Below are 22,182 nucleotides of genomic sequence, written 5' to 3'. Positions count from 1 at the left end.
CATTGTGGTCTGAAAATATACAGGGAACAATCTCAATCTTTTGTTATTGATTGAATCCTGGTTTGTGACCCAGTATGTGGTCTATCTGGAGAAAGTTCCATGTGCACTCAAGAAGAATGAGTATTCATAAACAATGTTCTGTTGATCTATGAGGCCCATCTGCTCCAATGTGTCATTCTATGCTCTTGTTTCTTTATTGATTTTCAGCATAGATGATCTGTCTATTACTGAGACTGTCGTGTTAAGATCCCCTACTATTAATGTATTCACATCAATATGACTCTTTATCTTGAATAACAGGTGTCTTTTGTAGTTGGCTGCTTCCATATTGGGGTATAGTTATAATTGTTAGATCTTCTTGGTGGACAGACCCTTGAAGAATAATGTGGTGTCCTTTTTTATCTCTGACTACAGTCTTTAGTTTAAAATCTAATTTATCTAATATGAGAATCACTATCCCAGATTTCTTTTGAGGCCTATTGGCATGGAAGATGTTTCTCCATCCCTTCACTTTCAGTCTGGATGTATCCTTAGGTTCCAAATGGGCCTCTTGTAGACAACTTATGGATGGCTCCTATCGTTTTAACCAATCTGCAACTCAGTGCCACTTTTTTGAGAGTGTTTAGGCTGTTCGCATTGAGAGCGATTATTCAAAGATAAGTTTTTATTGACATCATGTTGCCTGTGAAATTCTTGTTTCTATAGATTGTCTCTTTAAATTTCTGTTTCATGTCATTCTTTTGTAGAGCCCCCTTAGTCTTTCTCGTAGTGCTGGCTTGGTGGTCAAATACTTTTTTAAGCTTTGCTGGTCTTGGAAGCTCTTTATCTCTCCATCCATTCAGAATGTCAACCTTGCTGGATTCAGTATTCTCAGCTACATGTTCTTCTCATTTAGTGCTCTGAATATGTCTTGCCAGCCCTTTCTGGCTTGCCAGGTTTCTGTGCTCAGGCCTGATGTCATTCCGATGGACCTTCCTCTGTATGTAAGGAATCTCTTCCTCCTAGCTGCTATCAAAAGCTCTTGTCTAAAATTATGATTTGTCAGTCTCACAGCCAAGTGCCTCAAGGTCTTTCTAGATTCGTTGATCTTGGATGCTGTTCTTTCTACCTCTGGGACAGGAATGCTGGTTCCATTCCCCAGATTGGGAAAATTTTTTGAGAATTTGTTCAACTATATCTTCTAGTCTTCTCTCTTTCTCCACCTCCTTAGGGATCCCAACAGTTCTGATGTTGGAACATTTCATGGCATCATTTATTTCTCTAATTCTGTTTTCATGGCTTCTAAGCTGTTTGTTCCATGCCTTCTCCTGATCCTTTTTCTCTATCATTTTGTCCTCTAGATCACTAATTTTATCTTCTGCCTCAGTTACCTTAGCTGTTTAAGTGTTTAGATTAGATTGGATCTCATTGATAGCATTTTTAACTTCTGCCCTGGTGGCTCTCATTTCTGCCCTTAGAGATTCTTTGTTTCTAATAGTTTTCTCCAACCCAGCCAGTGCCTGGATAATTGTTACCCTGGATTCCCTTTCTGACATATTGTTTATGCCCATATCCAATAGTTCTGATGGAGAGGGCATAGTCTCTGAATTTTTCCTCTGATGGTGCTCCCCCTCCTAGTCATTTAGGTGAGAGGTGGTTGAAGGGATGTGTAGCTGAATATGTCAACTGCGATTCAAGTAAGTTGCACCCTGGAATGCTTCTGAGCAATCAGAAGTCTCTACCAAAAAGAAAGAAAAAAGAAAAAAGAAAGAGAGAAATAGAAAGGGAGAGAAAATATATATAATACACTTGTGTTACAATTATTAAATGTGGTAAAACTAAAACTTCTTGAGAAGAAAATTGTTCTATAAGTTGTAAATATTTTTTAAGTGAATCTATTCAAATTCTGCCATCCTATTTATAGATAGCCCTTCTTAAATGCATTCATGAAGAAAGTAGTAATGTTCATACTTCAGTCAAATTATTTTAACCCAATTAATAATATTTAAAATTTAACGAATTTTATCATATGTTCAAAAGAAGATATTGTAAGGCCTACAAAAGACATTTATTTATTTTCCCATCCTCCTTTGTGTGAAACAGCTTGGGTTTATGAAGAGTAAAGTCTGGTAGTTCAGCAAAGTGAAATTGTCCTTTTTATCTGCTGACTATCCCCAGTGCAGTGTTCTTTACGTTGCTTGCATTTGTTAAACCAGGACCTGAGGAGACTTACCTCTTAAATAACAAGGGGAGAACAGAGGTCTAGTGACTCTAATATTATCCTGACATCAGCACTCCAGGGATTCTGTCTTCAACTAGCTGTTTTGTTTAATCATTTAACTGTTCTCATCCTGCTCTTTGTGTATAAAAAGAAAACAATATTTTCCCCATGCCTTATAAATGTTCCAGGGCTTAATTATTGCTTGCAAACTTCTCTGAGCTTTCTGAAAAAGAGTAGACATAATTATTCGATCTTACAGATAGACACTGCTTAGGGGTTTTTCTGAATGCAGAATGAAAAATAATACAAATTCATCGGAGTGAAGTGTGAGAGGTTTTGTAATGCTGATTGCATATCACTGGGGAACAAATTAAGCCCATCAAATGCCTCAAATATCAATCTCAAATCACACTGCACTTGAAACAGGGACCTGCCTAGTATTTTATTTACAAGATGATCACTTTCCTCTCCAAATGAATTAGCTCTTCCACAATGTGTCGATTGGTAGAGTGGGAGTTTAGCAGGCTGGGAATTGTGTACTTCTTGACAACAGAAGACTTGTTGATGCCTAACTTTTGTGGATAGATTTTAAAACTGTTAAATGAAATATCACCATGGAATATCGATTATTCATTATTCTTGAAAATCAGGTTAAGCCCGGGATTGTATGTTCAGATTTATAGGGGAACTTGGAAACATTCTGATGCATTGGAAATGTTACCTTTAGAATATATTAAAGGCTATGATTTCTTTTTTTTTTTTTTTTGAAATATGGAGACTGTTTTGGGGAAGAGATACATCTAAAAATGCATATTTCCAGGGCTGTCAAATGTCTTTGCATTTTTTTGAAATCTAAAGTCAGCAAGATAAAACTGACAACAGAAAGACATATAAACTAATGAGGAAATACGCAAAGGATCTAAATAGTTAATTCAGAGAAGAGTAATCCAAGCGACCAGTAAATATATAATAGTGGCTAAGGTATTCTAGTGGTCAGCATAATCTAAATTAACATTAATAAAGAGCTGTTATTTATTTATTGCCACACACTAGAATGGCAAAGAAATAACAGAAGATTATGTCTCCTGCTGGAGCAGGTATGGTGGTGGAAGCAGAGGCCTCACATATATACATCACTATCAGAAAAGCAAATATTACAGCACAACCCAAGAAAGCAGTGCGAGCACATTTATTAAATCATACTTCCATTTCTTGGGGTCCTTGTAAATGTAAGTTCAAGTAGGTAAGGATAAATAAGAAATAAATCGAAGACCCATCATTAGGTGAAAAGTAGAACACATTTTGGTGAATTCAGATTGAGGAAAGAAGGGCTAATTTTCCACCAAAATTTATTTTCTCCTTCTTCTGTATTGATCAAATCATAGCTGAGATGTGGTTACCTGGCCAGGGGCTTCCAGGGTCCTCTTGCAGCAGGGGTGGTCTTTGTAAATCAGGTCTTGTCAAGGAAATGTGAATAGAAGTCCTGAGTGCCATTCCAGGGCTAACAGGTTCGCCTCCTACCTGTGCTCCCTCCTACTTGTTTCGAATCCAGAGTGGGTCTAGCAATGGCTTCAATGAAGTTAGCAACTTGGAAACTATGTATTCAGGATAATATCAACCTGAATAACTGTGTGGAACAAACCTGCCAGGGGACAGGGTACAACTGGCTGGAATCATTAGAGGGAAGAGAAACTTTAAGGATTTTTTTTCTTTGTTTTTGTTTTTGTTTTTGTCTTTGATGTTTCTTAGGTTGCTTTATTGTAGTAGTTTAGCCCTTTAATGAACACCATGCCATGCAATATTATATAACCTTTGGTAAGAAGGAGTTAGATCTATACCACCTGAGCCAGCCAGCTGAGCAGGGGGGATTTCATTATGTACAAAAAAGTTTCCATATGATCCAGTTTTTTGTAAAATAAATGCAAAAGCCTATAACCCAGTAGGACACACAAAGAAAGCTGGAGATTGAACTAACAATTAAACAACCAACCAACCAACAAACCAAGTTAAAGTCACCTAGGCAGGAACTGTCACATGCTGTATAATGTAGAATCTGAAAATAAGAGATTACAAGGATAATTCTTTTTTCAAATTCTATGACTTTAATTTCTTACTTGACTTCTGAGTACATTATGTTCTTCTATGCTATGTTTCAAATGTTTACTTAGTGTCATTACCTAGATATTCTGTGAGTACTTCATATATAGAAAGAAGGTGATTCTCTTCCCGGAAAATAGCAAATAATAAGCATGTGAAGCAAGCATTTTAGAGCCTACACTTGCCTACAAAGTGGCAAGCTTTTGTGATGTATGCTGGGTGATACAAAAACTAAAAAAAGCCCCTATCTCTCAAGAATACATAGTCAGATGATGGAGCCCCTGGGGAGCACAGTCTAAGTGACCAGCTCTTGGTTTTGACTCGGGTCTTGATCTCAGGGTCTCGATCTCAGTGTTGTGAGATTGAGCCCCACGTCAGGCTCTGAGCTCAGTACAGAGCCTGCTTAGGACTGTCTCTCTCTCTCTTCCTCTGCCCCACCCCCTCAAATAAATAAATAAATGTAAGAATCCACAGTCAGGTGAAAGAGGAAACATAAAGAGATAATTTCAGTAAAATTTAATGAATGCTTTGATATGGAGATATATATATATATATATATATATATATATATATATGCAGAAAAATGTAGGAGATTTTGAAGAAGGGTCCCTGTTCTTTATTTCAGAAGCTAGGCTAATTTTTAGGGATGACATAAACATGGTTCTTGTCCTGATAAAATTTCAATTTTTAATGTTGTAGGCCCTTCCCCTGGGCTTCTGGGGAAGCTATACTTGAACTTCAGCAAGGTCAGAATGCCTCAGCAAAACCTCAAAGCATGGGCTCTGTTTCTGCCACAAGCACAAAGTGTACATCTGCTTTGTTAAAGAAAATAACCAAAAAGGAGCATTCTGAACACAAAGATAAGAAAAAGTAAGAAATTTCCCGGTTTCTTATAAGATTAAAGTCCTACAGTCCTGCCTACAAATAGAAACTTGAGATAAGGTCTGCAAATTCCTGAAATGTTCTTTGTCAATAATTTGTAAATTTTTATGTAAAAAAATGTATATAACTCTAAAAACTCTTCCATTTTATTTTTTAGAGATACTGAAGATTTGTTCATTTTGCATTGACATCCTCAAGGAACTCAAGGGCCTGTGGGAAGTGGAGCTGTGTAAGAAAAGGTGTGAAAAAAAAAGTGTTCAGAGAATATTCTTTTCTGCTGTAATAAATATTCATCAGGAGTGAAATACGGTTCAGCTGGCTCCTAGTCCAGAGCTGCTTTGTGATGTTCCATGTAGTACAACTGGGTCTCAGAACTTCTCTGACCAACACTGGTTCTTTGTTTTCTTTTTTCAAAAGGTATTCATTTGAGAGAGAGTGACCACATGCAAGCTGGGGGAGGGCCAGAGGGAGAGAAACTCAAGCAGACTCCGTGTTGAGTGCAGAGCCTGAAGCAAGGCTTGATTTCACGACCTGATCATGACCTGAGCTGAAATCCAGTTGGATGCTTAACTGAGCCACACGGGCGCCCCCAACACTGATTCTTTGTATTCAAGTGTGTCTTGAGTTGATGGGAGCTGCAGGATCCTGAGGGCAGGATCCAGGCCCAGGACAGCTGTTAATTGAATGGTATGGGAAGAATCTACTTCGTAGTACAGACTAATTCCTTTAAGATGTGCTTGGCTTGGGATGCCTGGGTGGCTCAGTTGGTTAAGCAGCTGCGTTTGGCTCAGGTCATGATCCAGCCTCCTGGGATCGAGTCCCATATCGGGCTCCTTGCTTGGCGGGGAGCCTGCTTCTCCCTCTACCTCTGCCTGCCATTCTGTCTGCCTGTGCTCGCTCTCTCCCCCCTCTCTCTCTGATAAATAAATAAAAATAAATAAAATCTTTAAAAAAAAAAGATGTGCTTGGCTCAAACACATAGGACAAAAACACCCACAAAAATTGTTGTAAACTTATTGACGCTCTTATTTACCTTCTGCTCATATTTCTTGGGTACTGACTTGCAACTTTTCACTTTCAAATACTTTGGAGACTATTCTAATAGAGGCAATGCTTGATGGATGGTTTCCTTAAGTGCTTAGTGAAATTTTGCTGGAACTCATATACCATCTTTCTCTTCTGAATAATGATCCCAGAGAGAAATACTCTTAGACTCATAGAGCTATAAACACTCAAAGTGGGAGGTATTTAAAGGTCATTCAATTTAACCACTCACACAATACTTCAGGTCAAGTTTCTGTGATGACATTTCAGGTCTTCTACAGACTGCCCCAACCAACTCTCCACACAGGTCTCATATTGTTCCTACATTTGCTCTTAGGAAGGCCAGACAGTAAAATGTTCCTTTTAAAGTAATTTCTGGCATGTTTATATGCTTATGTTGCTATCTTCTCATTAGCATAACCATACGACTAAGTGAACAAAGAATTTAATTTGGATTTATATTATTATGTGAAATTTTCACTTTCAAATATAAGTAAGATATTAAAAAAAAAACCTCCTTAAATGCTTTATATTGGAATTCTTATGAGCCACTTGGGAATATAGGTGTAGATTTATCAGTATAAGAGAGAGATGTAAAACTTGATGATTGTGAATGCTGCTAACTTTTTGTGCAAACATTGAATATTAAAATATTATAAATGATATTGGATGATATTTAAATAATCTGATAATTAGGGAAGTGGTTTGATTATTATGAAAACACTGAATGAGTATATTAGCTAATTTTAGAAAGAATGTTATACCCTATCTGTTCCCCAAATGTGTACTGAAATGAAATTATAAGGAGGAAAATGGAAAATAGATTGCAATAGATTGCAATGCAATTGTATTCTTTTTTGTATTGATTGTTTGGTCTAGTTGTTAGGTCAGTGATTGATAGAGGAATATTAAAGTCTCTGACCAGGGCGCCTGGGTGGCTCAGTGGGTTAAGCCTTTGCCTTCCGCTCAGGTCGTGATCTCAGGGTCCTGGGATTGAGCCCTGCATCGGGCTCTCTGCTCAGCAGGGATCCTTCTTCCCCCTCTCTCTCTGCCTGCCTCTCTGCCTACTTGTGATCTCTGTCTGTCAAATAAATAAATAAAATCTTTAAAAAAAAAAAAGTCTCTAACCATGAGTGTGGATCTTCTTCTCCCCTGAATTTTGTTAACTTTTGTTTCACTTACTTTGGTGCTCTGTTTTAGTTTCTTATAAATTAAGCATTGTTGTTTTCTTGATAAATTAAGCCATTTTACCATTATAAAATGCCTTTACTTATGTTGGGAAATTTTCTTTGTATTGAAGTCTCTTTTGATACTTATCAAGTCATACTGCTTTTCTTTGATTAATGTTTTCATGGTATATATTTTTCCATCAGTTTTCTTTTAAACCACTTGTATCTTCATATTTAAAGTATGTTTCCTGTAGATAATACATACTTGGATTTAAAAAAAAATCAATTCTGAAAATCTTTGCCTTCCTAATTGGAATGTTTATCTTATTAAAATATAATACACATATTGATAGAGTGGGGCTTAAGTCTATCGCCGTGTTTAAGTTTCTATTTATCGCTCTCTTATTTTTCTTCCTCTCATTTTTTATCTAGCTTAGTCAGTCATCACTCTGGGACTGTTTCATATGCTCCATGCTTAGGGCCCATGTTAGTATTTTTCATATCATAGACCAGTCCCTGAAACACTGGTCAACTAAGCCCCAAGGTTGGAAGGAAGGCATTTTTGTCCTTATGGTTGTATCAAAATGTAAATTTATCTAAGCTATATTCTGTGACAATGGGGAGCTTTTTTTCAGCCCCTTTTCACTAGTAGGACCTTTATTATTTTTTGACAGAAGTAGGAGTTTTAGGTGGGCTTGAATAGGGAGGGAGCAGTGCTGAGGTTCCCATGAGGGCAGAGCGTGCCATTTGTCCAGGGGGACATGATTAGGGATGTATTTTGCATTTGACTCCACAGCCATTTGGATGAGCTGCTTTTCAGCCACCATGTCTTAAAATTCATGTGCATTAAACTCAATGAAGCTCCACTTTTGGAAATGTGGATTTTCTGGCCATCGGGGAATTTGAGCTTGGCCCTGTGTAAGGCCTCAATCACATGCTTCTTGTTCTGCAGCTTGGTACAGATAACTTGGCTAATGTGGACCCTGGCCATTGTGCTCTGGGCTTACCAAAGGAACCAGGCACACCTGTCTGGAGCCCTTTAGCCCTAGCATTGGACAACATGTTGACATGGATGATGTGGAAGGGCTGGAGCTGCACTCAGATGTGAAAACCATCTCTGCCACGGTCTTCTCCATATACTTGTTGGCACAAATACAGGCAGGGTCCAGGGCTTCAGAGGAAAGCTGCTCATATTCACCTGGTCCCATTTGGCCACATAGTGGGACTTCATCCTCTTTTTCCTTCTTCTGCCCCAGGTCAAAGATGCAGATCTTGGCTCCAGGGACACCTCTGAAGAAGCAAGAGTTTGGATGTGGCTTGTTCTTACAATATTGGTAACAGCAGGCAGGGGGGTGGCTGATGGTGACACCAGGATCTCCAGTAGCACACCGAAGGAAAAGAGTAGAATCCCTATTTTAAAGCAATGGTTTGGGCTTTGGAATCCTACTGTGTGGGAGGACTTTCAGTTCCAATACCCTTCAGGAGTTAAATTCCATTGACTACTTCCATATATGGAGACCAGAAGGCTGTGTCTTTAGTCCAACTTACCGCTTTATAATTTTGTTATTTTTTAAATTCAGAAAGGTATTAATTTTGTTTTTGAGAATGGCTATTTATTTATTTATTTTTAATGAATGTATAATGTATTATCAGTTTCAGAGATACAGGTCTGTGATCCATTAATCTTATATAATATCCAGTGCTCATTATATCATATGCCTTCCTTAATATCCATCATCTAGTTACCCCATCCTTCCACCCATCTCCCCTCTAGCAACTCTCAGTTTGTTTCCTATGATTAAGAATATGATTATGGTTTTTCTCCCCCTCTGATTTTGTCTTGTTTCATTTTTTCCTCCCTTCCCCTGTGATCCTCTGTTTTGTTTCTTAAATTCCCCTGTGATCCTCTGTTTTGTTTCTTAAATTCCACATAGCAGTGAGATCATATGATAACTGTCTTTCTCTGATTGACTTATTTCACTTAGCATAATACTCTCTAGTTCCAACCACATCATTCATATGGCAAGATTTCATTTTTTTGGATTGCCAAATAATATTCCATTATATATATTATATATATAATTATATATATATTTTATATATATAATATATATATATATTTTCACATACACACAAATACCCTCCACATCTTCTTTAGCCATTCCTCTGTTGATGGACATCTGAACTCTTTCCAAGGTTTGGCTATTGTGGACAAGACCATTGTAAACATTGGGGCCAGATAAAGAGACTCAGCAAATATCACAGAACATTTTATTACAAAATATAGTCACTCAGTTATTGCAAAACAATAGATAGGAACATGAGGAGGTAAAAATTGCATCAGGCTCTGAGAACTGTCTTTGGAATATATGTGTTTGAGACAGTCTCTGAGAGTATAGAGAGTGTGAGATGGGGTTCTTGCTTTGGCCCCTTGACATTGTTTGAAGAAATATTAATCTCCTGGACAGCCATTCAGTGAGAGGTAGTGGGAAGGGACAATTCTCTATGGTCTTTTGTGTTTCTGCTTGTCTTACACTGTGAATTACTAGATGCCCCTTTTTCTGAACTATCTTTTCAAAGATGTTTATATAGTGAACAGCTATACAAATTTCTATCTAGTATCAGCTCAATTTAGAGAAAGAATTTATGGATTCTCTGTGATTAATTTTTCAAGTACTTTACACTTAAAAGGGAACTCCATGGCTCTGGGCTTTCACAAGTCCCACCGGATGATAGAGATAAAACAATATCCTTAGGGAATGCTGGCTGGACATAGTAGCCCAGATGCCTCTGTCTTTTAGCCTGGGTGGCAAACTTCTTGTCAGTATCACCCATCAGAACATTATAGTTTCTTTCCAGCATGATCTTCAGTAGGAACAAATCTGTAGAGCCCACCCTAACACATTATTTTTCCAAAGTGGGCATACTGGTTCCCCAGATTTCTCTTATAGTTCCCTTGCCTCCCTGAAACTCCTGTGCATGGCAACTAGTCTTTAAGGGTTTCAGTGGCCACAGGGGTTTTCTCATCAACATCCATTCCATGCCTCCTTCACTGTGGAAGATCTGTGTGGTTTGGTTGGGATCAGACCAACCTACTTCTCATTCCCTAACCTCAGTCTTCTCCTAAACACACAGTAGAGATTTCTGAGTTAGAGAGGAGTCATGATGAGATTTCAAAACAATTAAAACATTGTAAATCTTGGGCAATGTCAACTTGTTTTCCTACTGCAGCCACAGATTATCAGATCTCTTTGATTTGATATCTCTAAAAACTTGGAATTTGAAGAAAGGCCATCTTTCTCTCTCTTCTATACATTTTATTGTGATAAAGACTCTCAGAATTGCCTTTGTGTGCAGCTGTCTCTTATTTGAAAAGTTTTCCTGATATTGATATTATTTTTCTATCTCTTGTTCAGCAATAATTTCATAGGAACATTAGTTGTCAATTCTCCATTCTCACTCTCTTTGACACCCCTCCCTCCAACATTGACTTCTTGGCAATGACAGGTGCCATGAAGAGCCCTGGCAGAGAGGTGATATATTACTTCTTTTTTGCTCTCACCTTACTCACAACAGTCATTGAATTTGTTTTAGAGGAAACTAGAGCTGGCTCTGTGAGCAATTAAGTTGTCTTAACCAAACAAATGCAGTGACTGGAATTTCTACACGGCACAACGCTTCACATTTATTGCATCTGGGGTTTGAGAAAAATCACACCTCAAAATGGTATGAAATGAGTTTTACAGAACAGGCAGAAATTCAATGTTGTATAGAAAATCATATAGGGTAGACTACTGAGAAATCAAAAATAAGTAAGTGTAAGAGAAAATTATATGGTGGAATAGGGAAGGAGAAGTAGAAACAAGAGCAAATAAGGCCTTTTAGGAATGATAACGAAAGGAGAAGATATCAAAATAACAACTGTTTTCTAAACACAGATTCTCCTTAGGAAAGCAATTTGGACACTAAGAACAATCACAATTCTGCATTCCAATTATTAAAAAAAGTATTTTATTTTAATTTCTCCAGGGTACATTTTGTTACCTTACAATAATATCTTAGAAACATCTTGATTTATAGTTTTACATTTGTGACAAATCCCTTCAAAGATGTTAACGTGCTGGTGCTGTTTAGCCTGAAAGGGTGTCTCTCAAAGCTGATAGGTTACACTCAGGAAACTGAAGATCAGAGAAGTTGGCGACAACCTAGGAGATAAATCAACTTAACCACGCTATATGTTTTGACCCTGATACGAAATGATAACTGGTTTACTTAAGAGACGACTCTGTAGTCATTTTTGTCAATTTTCTGAATGATGACACACACATAAATTGCACCTGTTCTTATTTATTGATACTGGCAGAAGAATAAATGTCAGTTTGTACCAAAAAAATATCCAAACAAGTTTCCCTTGTATCCCTCTGAAGATCCCCCGAAGATCTTATTACATAATGATTATAAATACATATTTCAAGTTTGATGACCTTGAAGGAATTCTTGGTAAGATTAGCAAGGGAGAGAAGGGTTGCCCAACAAATAGACATTATGAGGAGATTTATAGGCACTTAGGGAAGAGGATTCTTGACATTTTTCGGACAAATGGTTATATAGAACCAAGAAACAGCAAAGCTGCTGGTAGTAAATAATGTGTTCGAATTTAACATTCCAAAAAGGAGAGAAGGAACATTGTGAATGGGTTACAAAAGGAGGAGTAAGACTGGAGGAAAATTAAATTGCTGTAGAATATAAAGAGATTGGGGACTGTTGGGCTGCAATCTCCATCCTTACTCAGTATGGATATTTTATGGCCCTGGGGCTTGTTTTATATTTTTAAAGAGCTGTTTCCTCTCTCCTGAAAGTCCTTATTTCAGAGAATTAGAATTTAAATCATCATTGAAATAACAATAAGATTGGAGCTTTAACAAAGTCTGACTGATGATGTAATAATCCTGAGTTGATCCTAGGTAAGCATTAACCCCTGAGAGATGGCAGTAAATAGGAAGGTTATGCAAATCCAGTGTAGGGAAGGGCTGCAGAATCATGTAGCAGGTCCAGGAAAACGATTTACAGCCAGAATATTCAGGTGGAGTGAAAGTTCTGCTATTTACTTACTGCAATATATTCACTTTAGAAAAGAACATTGGCATACCTGAGTCCTCGTGGCATTGTGCATGAGTGTGATAACATTGTCTCTCATACTTCTCAAGATTACTGATAAAATCAATTTTTCATCCCCACCAGGACTACAGTTCATTGATCCTAGTACTTTTTTTTTTTTAACCATCTCTCATTCCTCTGCTCTCCTTTCTTCATTTTTCCCAACAGAGTCTGTGACCTGTCGTTATTGACTCCCTTTTAAATGTTTTCAGCAACTTTACTCCTCTTGCTTCTTCCAATTTGTTTGGCAAAACCACTACTCTAGTTAAATCTACCCCTACATACTTTGCACCTGCATTCATAAAAACTGAATGCAGCTGGAAAAACATAAAACCATGAGATGTGATTTCGCTCTTAAATCATGACCACTAATTTCAAATAGGCATTTAGTGCTTCTATGATGATCATATTAAAAGCAAATATTTATTATGATAATTATATTTGATATTAATTTTATTTTCTGTTTTTCTTTTTGGTTAGATTTTTGTATTAAGATCACATTAAATCATATAATGTTAACTTCAAAAAATAATTTTCTTTCATTTTCTACTGTCTTTAGGAGTTTCTCTATGATGGGAATCATTTGTTCTTTAATGTTTGGTAGAACTTATCTGTAAACTATGTGGGTTGATTGAGAAGTGTGTGTGTGTGTGTGTGTGTATGTGTGTGCATGTATGTAGACTTTGATTCAATTCAAATTTAAAAATGATTATATAGATGGTTTCAAATTTTTAATTTTTTGAATTCATAAATTTGTTTCATAAGTGACATGTTTCTAGGAAACAATGAATTTTAGTTGTATGTTCAATTCATGCATGGTATTCTTATTTTTTAAAATACTTAAAATCAATCGGTAATATGTCCCTTATTTCATTTCTAATATTATTAATTTTTTCTTTCTCTCCTATTTTTCATGTTTTTCCAAATTTAAGCATTTTATGTGTCTATACTAATATTGCTCTCTAATATTTAAAAATCTATTTCTTTCAAAAATTAAACTTGGTTTTTATCTTTCTTATTTCCTTCCTTGAGGTTTTCTTTGTTTGTTTGTTTTCTTTTTATAATTTAAAGTTAGTGTTTGGCTCTCTAATTTTCCATCTTTCATTTTTCTTTTTTTTTAAGATTTTATTTATTTATTTGATAGAGATCACAAGTAGTCAGATAGGCAGGCAGAGAGAGAGGGGTAAGCAGGCTCCCCTGCTGAGCAGAGAGCCTGATGTGGGGCTCGATCCCAGCATCCTGGGATCATGACCTGAGCCGAAGGCAGAGGTTTTAACCCACTGAGCCACCCAGGTGTCCCCACTTTTGTTTTCTAATAGACACAATTAAGGTTATAAATATTACTATAAGTATGACTTTGGCTGTATACCACTATATTTAATATGTATCATATTTAGTACCATTTAATTACAAGTATTTTAAGATTTATATGTTGATTTAATATTTAATCCATGAATTTTTAAGTGATGCATTAATTTCTCTACATATGGATTCTTAAAAGTTACTTCTTTTCAAAATTTTTTTCTAACTTAATTACATCTTTTTTTTTTAAAGGTTTTATTTATTTATTTGACAGACAGAGATCACAAGTAGGCTGAGAAGCAGTCAGAGAGAGAGAGGAAGGGAAGCAGACTCCCCACTGAGCAGAGAGCCAGATGCGAGGCTCGATCCCAGGAACCGAGATCATGACCTGAGCTGAAGGAAGAGGCTTTAACCCACTGAGCCACCCAGGTGCCTCCTAAGTTAATCGCATTTTTATCAGAGAACATGGACTGTTTGATACTAATTCTTTGATATATGTTGAGATGAATTTGATCACTTAACATGGGGTGATTTCTGAAATATTCCTGTACTTGAAAGAAAATAATCTCCCTGTTGGGAACAGGGTTCCATATATGTTTGTGAATCTGATTTATTTATCGTGTTCATTTTTTTGATCAGCTTTTTGTATCAGTTACTGAGAAAAATATGTAAAAATCTCCCATTTTGAAAATGAATTTATCAATATTTTTATGTTCTTCCATTAATAGTTGTTTATAAAATTTTTAAAAGATTTTATTTACTTGCTTGAGAGAGAAAAAAGAGAGCATGGACAGGGGAGAAGCAGAGGGAAAGGGACAAACAGAGTCTATGCTGAATGTGGATCCTGATGGGGGGCTTGATCTCACAACCCTGAGATCATGACTTGAGCCAAAATCAAGAGTCAATTCCTAACTGACTGAGTCACCCTGGCACCCCAATAGTAGTTTATAAATTTTGAACATATGTTATTAAATGCATTATCTTGTTAATTGCTCTTATTATCATTATGCCATGTACTCTTTGTCTTTAAGAATGCTTTTTTTGCTGCTATAAACATTCGGGTGCACGTGCCCCTTTGGATCACTACGTTTGTATCTTTAGGGTAAATTCCCAGTAGTGCAATTGCTGGGTCATAGGGCAATTCTATTTTCAACATTTTGAGGAACCTCCATGCTGTTTTCCAGAGTGGTTGCACCAGCTTGCATTCCCACCAACAGTGTAGGAGGGTTCCCCTTTCTCCGCATCCTCGCCAGCATCTGTCATTTCCTGACTTGTTGATTTTAGCCATTCTGACTGGTGTGAGGTGATATCTCATTGTGGTTTTGATTTGTATTTCCCTGATGCCGAGTGATATGGAGCACTTTTTCATGTGTCTGTTGGCCATCTGGATGTCTTCTTTGCAGAAACGTCTGTTCATGTCCTCTGCCCATTTCTTGATTGGATTATTTGTTCTTTGGGTGTTGAGTTTGTTAAGTTCTTTATAGATTTTGGACATTAGTCCTTTATCTGATATGTCGTTTGCAAATATCTTCTCCCATTCTGTCAGTTGTCTTTTGGTTTTGTTAACTGTTTCCTTTGCTGTGCAAAAGCTTTTGATTTTGATGAAATCCCAAAAGTCCACAATAGCCAAACTATGGAAAGAACCTAGATGTCCATCAACAGATGAATGGATCAAGAAGATGTGGTATATATACACAATGGAATACTATGCAGCCATCAAAAGAAACGAAATCTTGCCATTTGCGACAACATGGATGGAACTAGAGCGTATCATGCTTAGCGAAATAAGTCAAGCGGAGAAAGACAACTATCATATGATCTCCCTGATATGAGGGAGTGGTGATGCAACATGGGGGCTTAAGTGGGTAGGAGAAGAATCCATGAAACAAGATGGGATAGGGAGGGAGACAAACCATAAGTGACTCTTAATCTCACGAAACAAACTGTGGGTTGCTGGGGGGAGGGGTGTTGGGAGAAGGGGGGTAGGGTTATGGACATTGGGGAGGGTATGTGCTTTTGGGTAAATTGGAAGGGGAGATGAACCATGAGAGACTATGGACTCTGAAAAACAATCTGAGGGGTTTGAAGTGGCGGGGGGGTGGGAGGTTGGGGTACCAGGTGGTGGGTATTATAGAGGGCACAGCTTGCATGGAGCACTGGGTGTGGTGAAAAAATAATGAATACTGTTTTTCTGAAAATAAATAAATTGGAAAAAAAAAGAATTAAAAAAAAGAATTAAAAAAAAAAGAATGCTTTTTTTGGTATAATTTATTTTCTCTGATATTAATAAAGACTTCCTCTTGGGTGAACATTGGAGACACTACTAGTTACTGACTTTCTTTTTTCAGCCATTTATTTTTACTAACCAAACTTCGATTCTGTTCAGTGACAATAGGTACAGATAAAACATGTCTTAGCCTCTCTTGGTTGCTGTATGCCATATTAGATTAAATCACATCTTATGTTTATTTTTCTATGTAAGCATAGTAATTTTCGGCAATTTGATGTGATCAAGCCTAATAATTTTGTCCCAGAAGATTTGTAAATGCAAGTCAGCAGGTGGAATTTATGTGAAGACTATTTTAAAAGAACTCTATTTCGCTGCCCTGGTTTTTCAACCTCCTGTCCTTCGCCCTTTTCCTTCATTTCTTCTTTTGTGGTCTTTGGCCCACTGACATTATAGTGATGATATTATATCTGAAAGATTGAAAATGCATCTTAAACAGGGCAGGGTGGAAGGATGGAAAAATTCTCGATAGCTCCTTCACCAGTTGCACCAACACTGCACTGCATACCCCTAGGTAAGCCATTCCATGAGAAAAACCAGCCCCTAGTTAGTCCAGCTCCTACTCCTCTCTCACTTTAATCACTGCTTTTGATGATAATGCCCCGCAGTTAAGTAAGCAGCTGCAGGTAAATAGAGCTGGTTTCTTGTGCACAGGTGGTCTCCCTCACCTTGTATTCCTCTACCCTTCGGACTGAGGGATGAGGGGACTCATTCTTGAATTCAAATAAACTTGTGATACTGCTAGAAAAATACATACTTGAGAAAAACAATAAGATGGATCTTTTTTGTTTGTTTGTTTGTTTGCTTCTCTATCCAGAACCAGAACATATATTGGCTAGTATGGAGGAAGGACCCCAGTGGCAGCTGCCTGGGTCCCAAGCCATTGACCATTTAAGGCAGGAGATACTAGAAAAAAAAAATTCTTTCTTTTCTTTTGTTCTTCTTGTTCTTGTTCTTGTTCTTGTTCTTCTTCTTTTTTTTTTTTTCATTTACTTTCAGCAACACCTCTGCCTTTGGGAGAAGAATTTTGTATTGTAGCAAACCTAGTCTGGAACATGACAGATGCATTTGGGAATTTATGTGCTGAAGTATTCATGAGCGGATTTTGTTTCTGAATTTTAGGGCCAATGGCATAACAATGGCCCCTCTCTTTTAAGTTCCCATCATATGCTAGATAGTATGCTAAGCAGTTAACATGTATTAACTCATTTAGTTCTTAGAACAATAGGTTGATTTGATTGTTCCCACCTTCATTTCTCAGAAGAAGCAACTGGGACAGTGAGAAGTTGAATAATTTGTCCAGTGTCACCCGGTTAGGATGGACTTGAGTGGGGGTGGAACTCTGATGGCTGGACTCCAGAGCCTGCGCGATCAGGCGATCAGCCATGACTTCTTGGCTGCTTCTCCTGACCCTTGTGTAGAGTTGTATTCCTGGAATTTTGAACCACATCAGGAAAGAGGCAGTGGTGAGGAGTGAAAAGCAAAGCAAACAAACGCAGGCTGTTCGGGAGGAAAAGCCATTACTGAAGAAGCTCCCAGGAGAAAAATGCTAGACTTTTCCCACCGCAATGCTCAGATTTTATCTAGAAATAAAATCATCCATTTTTGCTACTCTGGGGTCCTTTGGTTGTAGGTAGAGCTGTGTGAAAGTTTCCTCTCCCACTGCCATCCTTCCAAAAACAAATCTGAGACCTTTCTCCGAGGTTTGGTCCCACTTTGGCTTCCATGGAGCAGTTTGCTGGAGTAGGAAGTGTGTTCTCTGAAGTCAGACAAGCTTGGGTTTGTGTTCCTCTTCAGCTACTTACTAATCCATGTGATCTCCATGACCCACGCACGTCACTTAATCACTTCGAGCCTTTATCTCCTTATTCATCACACTGGAATGTTAATTGTTAATGCATAGCCTCGTTCATTCAGGCAAAAAGTACGTAATGATTGCCTGCTTTGTGCTGGTCACTGGTAGGTAATGTTTTGTCACAAGTAGGTCATAAATCATATTTAGTCTTAGGCTCCATGAACTTATAATTCAGTGGAGAAGCTAGACTCCCGTGGTAAGTGCTCAGACTATTCCGCATACAGGTTGGTCTGGCGAGGAGTGTGGAACATTCGCGTGGGAAGGTAGTTAGCAAATGTCAGTGCTTGTTCATTTCTTCCAGTCCTTCCCTTATTCTAAAGGAGACTACTGCTGACACCCCTTCCGTACATAAGTATGGTATTATTTCAGAAAACTTCCTCTTGCCTAGGATGTCTTTTTTCCTTTAATATGTAATGTGGGTCTGAGGTTATGTTGTTTAACTACCTTGCAAAGCCCAACGAGGTGATTTGCGCCATGAGTCGTTTGCACCTTGGGCACCCTTCATCTCAGTCTTCATGTAATATTTAACAATTAACTTTACATCTTCTCCGGAAAAACAATTTGAGAATTCAAGAGAAAACTGTAACAAGAAAATCTCAAAATTTGGAGGAAGTGGAATAAAAATCAGTTTTGGGCTTTTTGCCTTATTATTTGCATATTATACTTAGAGAACTACTTATTATGGTTTTTGTTGACTGCCTCCCAATTACCCCACTCCAATTATAAACATGAAAAATGTGAGAATTTTAGATTAGTTTCTCCCAGAGTTGATATTAGAGTCTGGCACTTCTGGATTCTTGCCTTGTGTTCTGTTGCCAATTCAAACTCCCTAGGAATACAGGCAAACACATATTGCTTCACGTGTTTGTTTTTAATCCATAAGGAAGTAGGCTAAAATTCAGGAGGTTTCACACAGAGTTCGGAAGAAGATTTTATAAAATACTTGCATTTTTTTTCTCCTGTCTTTCTTTAGTGTGTCTTGAATCTGTAAACCACTAGACTTTGAGGTTAGGTGGGGTTTAGTAGATCTATTTTTAAAATTTATGAAGGGGGAGAGTTAAATTCTCTTAGCTCAAACAACAAGAGGAGAACATGACTTGAAGATGTGTGTAGGTTTAATGGGGGGGGAATAAAGGGAACTGTGAGGTTCGCATTAAATTTGCAAATAATTTTTTCCAGGCTGTTTAGCAGGATGACTGGAAAACATCTGACCTCTAAATTGACAAGCACTACTTCAGATCAGTTTATATTAGCAGGTGTCTTTAAAAATATTGGCTTTTAGAAGCATTTTATATGAGAACATCTACACTTATCAGCTACTAACCTTGAAGCCATGAGAGCCTTTCTCATAGTTTTTTTCCTTGTAAGCCAGTAGTGTCTGAAAATATACAAACCCGCAGATGGTGAGACTGGGCGTTAGTGGTTGTAAGGAGAGGTCTGTCATGAATCTTCAAAACTATACAAAAAAAAAACCCACAGCCTTTTGTGATTTGGAAGTATTTTACAGTAACTAGAATAATTTAATCTTGAATTTTTAGTACAGATAGTCTGTCTAGAAGATGACATAGCAATGGCGCAAGCTATTTCTACAATTCAGTTAGTGAAATATCTTTAAGGAAATACCCTATTAATACTCTGTAGGTGGGTGATTGCATATCCAAAGAATTTCATTCTGCAATAAAACCTTTATCAAGATTTAATTTCCATGAAAGCAGAAAGGCAGAGGTATTTGGGATCTTTGCATTAAATCATCATTAAAACTCATATGAGGTTACCCACAAATATTTAGGATTTTATTTAATTGAACCCAAGGTGAAAAATAAAACTAATGAAAAAGTTCATTATACAACTTCCACTTAATGTAATAGTCCAACGATTGCTCAGAAAACCTAGGAAGATTTAAACATACACACATACATAAATGTAATATATACATGTCTGTATTATTTTGTTTTCTCATATAAGGTATGCATGCATAGCTATAGGCATGTGTGTGTGTGTGTATGTGACACATTATATTATTTTCAGAGTCAGATTCATTTTTACAAAAAAATAGTAAGTGAAGATTCCAACCTAATTCTTTGAACTTGGATTATAGAATCTCATATTCTGCTCTCCTGTAAGTTCGATTTTATCCTTTAGAGTCCAAAAGTGGGAATATAATATAAAAGCTTTAAGCTTCCTTGCTTGCCTCAGAAAATTGCACAGAGATAGTCCCAGTAATCAAACCCATAAAATATGACTTGTTTTATGAGCGAAGATGTCCAAAAAGCTTAAGAGTAACCTTTGAATTTCTGTGGAAAATTATTAAGCCTTCTTTGATGTCTCATTCTATTCTCAGCTGCACATGCCTGATAGTTAACGAAAAGTAACAAATATTAGCCCAGAGAATGCACAAAATAAAGGAAAGTGGTTGAGTGCTCTGAAGCTGGACATGTAATAGCATCAGGTCCAAGGAGAAGGAGTTAGAAACTAGGCATGTCCATTAAGGACCCTGGTATCTTCTCCATCCCATGCTCCACCCCACCTTCCCCAAGATGAAGAGACTGCAGGCTCTCTGCTGTTCAGGATATATTTTAAAACTTTTCATGGTGTGTGAAATGGCCCTTTTTTCTATATAGACTATGGATATCATCATTTCTAAAGGTGAACCTGAGTACATAAGCTTGAGTACAAAACTGAAGATAAAGACTCAACAAACTCAAACTGAATGAACATAGCATTTGAATATATAGAGCCTTGAAGAAAAATCCAAAGTAACACAAAATTGCTGGGGACCAATATTTAAGGAATGCTATTCATGCACATTTGAAAGATTGCTCTTAGCTATTAATATCCTTAGAATGTTAGCTCAGTGTTTCTTATACTTATGTAATGGGAAGATCTCCCTTAAACAAAAGGAGAAGCCTCTGTGTTGACTTAAATAGTATTTATTTTGCTCTTACTTAATTATGCATAAGTATAAACCAGCTGTGAACTTCTTCTACCTATGGCTCATATTTGACTTTGACTTTGAAAACCAAAGCTATAACAAATTAAATAAAATAAAACTATTAAATAATAAAATTCAAAAAATATTACTTTAATTTAGTGGATGAAGTTGATTTTATGAATATAAATGGTGCACTAAAATGTTCTGGGGAAGGTTCTTCTGAATTCCACATGTACGTGTTCTCTGCCTTGAGCATTTTACTAAAAAATCATATCCCTAGAGACCTCTCAATATCAATTGTTCTTCATTTGCCATGAATATATATTTTTACACATTAATTTTCTTCAATTATTTTTTCTGTTATAATAATTACAGTAACCCAAAATAATGCCAAATAAATATCTGCAGAGATACCAAAATTGTGTGGCTGTATTTGGTTTTTAAAATGTTATTTAAATAATACAGAATAGTACTGTCCGACAGAATTTTCTGCAACTGTGGAAATGTCCTGTATCTGCACTAATATGGTAGCCAGCATCCACACATGGCTAATGGGCACTTTAAATATGACCAGTGTGACTAAAGAACTGAATTTTAATTTTTTAAAGGATTTATTCATTGATTTATTTTGAGAGAAAGAGAGCACAAGTGGGGAGCAAGAGGAGAAGGAGAGAGAATTTCAAGTAGACTCCATGCTCAGCACTGATCCCAATGTGGGGTTTGATTTCAGGACACTGAGATCATGACTCAAGCCGAAAACAAGAGTCAGGGGTTCAACCAACTGTGCCACTCAGGTGCTCCAAAATGAATTTTAATTTTGTTTCACTGAAACGAATTGAGATTTAAATTTAAATAATTATGGCTAGTGGCTATCATATTGGTAAGTGAATACCTAAAATACATTTATGTTAATTTTTAAAATTATTATCAAAATGGAAAATAAATGTTATAATCTTATAAAGAACTTTCAGATGCCGTAGCATACACCCACTCTAGATTGAGCATGAACTGCTGTGGGTGGTTATTCGATCAGTCTTGGACATAAATATACCCCGCTGTGTACATCTTCACAACTTGATGAACCCGTTAGAAACTCTGGAAATCTTGATTCAAGAATAATGTGACACCTGGTTGGCTCAGGACGTTGAGTGTCTGCCTTTGGCTTGGGTCATGATCCCAGAGCGCTGGGATCCAGCCCCACATTGGGCTCCCTGTTCAAATGGGAGCCTGCTTTCCCCTTTGCCTCTCCCCCAGGGT

At 37.2% G+C, this 22,182-nt stretch overlaps 1 pseudogene; it reads right to left on the bottom strand.

Moving 5' to 3' along the window:
• Positions 1-7,988: 7,988 nt before the first annotated feature.
• On the bottom strand, positions 7,989-17,525 carry LOC122913473 (annotated as a pseudogene).
• Between the last annotated feature and the right edge of the window lie 4,657 nt (positions 17,526-22,182).

This window comes from Neovison vison, chromosome 7 (genome assembly GCF_020171115.1).
Source record: "Neovison vison isolate M4711 chromosome 7, ASM_NN_V1, whole genome shotgun sequence".
NCBI lineage: Eukaryota > Metazoa > Chordata > Mammalia > Carnivora > Mustelidae > Neogale > Neogale vison.
This window is presented reverse-complemented; position numbering and strand designations above follow the sequence as displayed.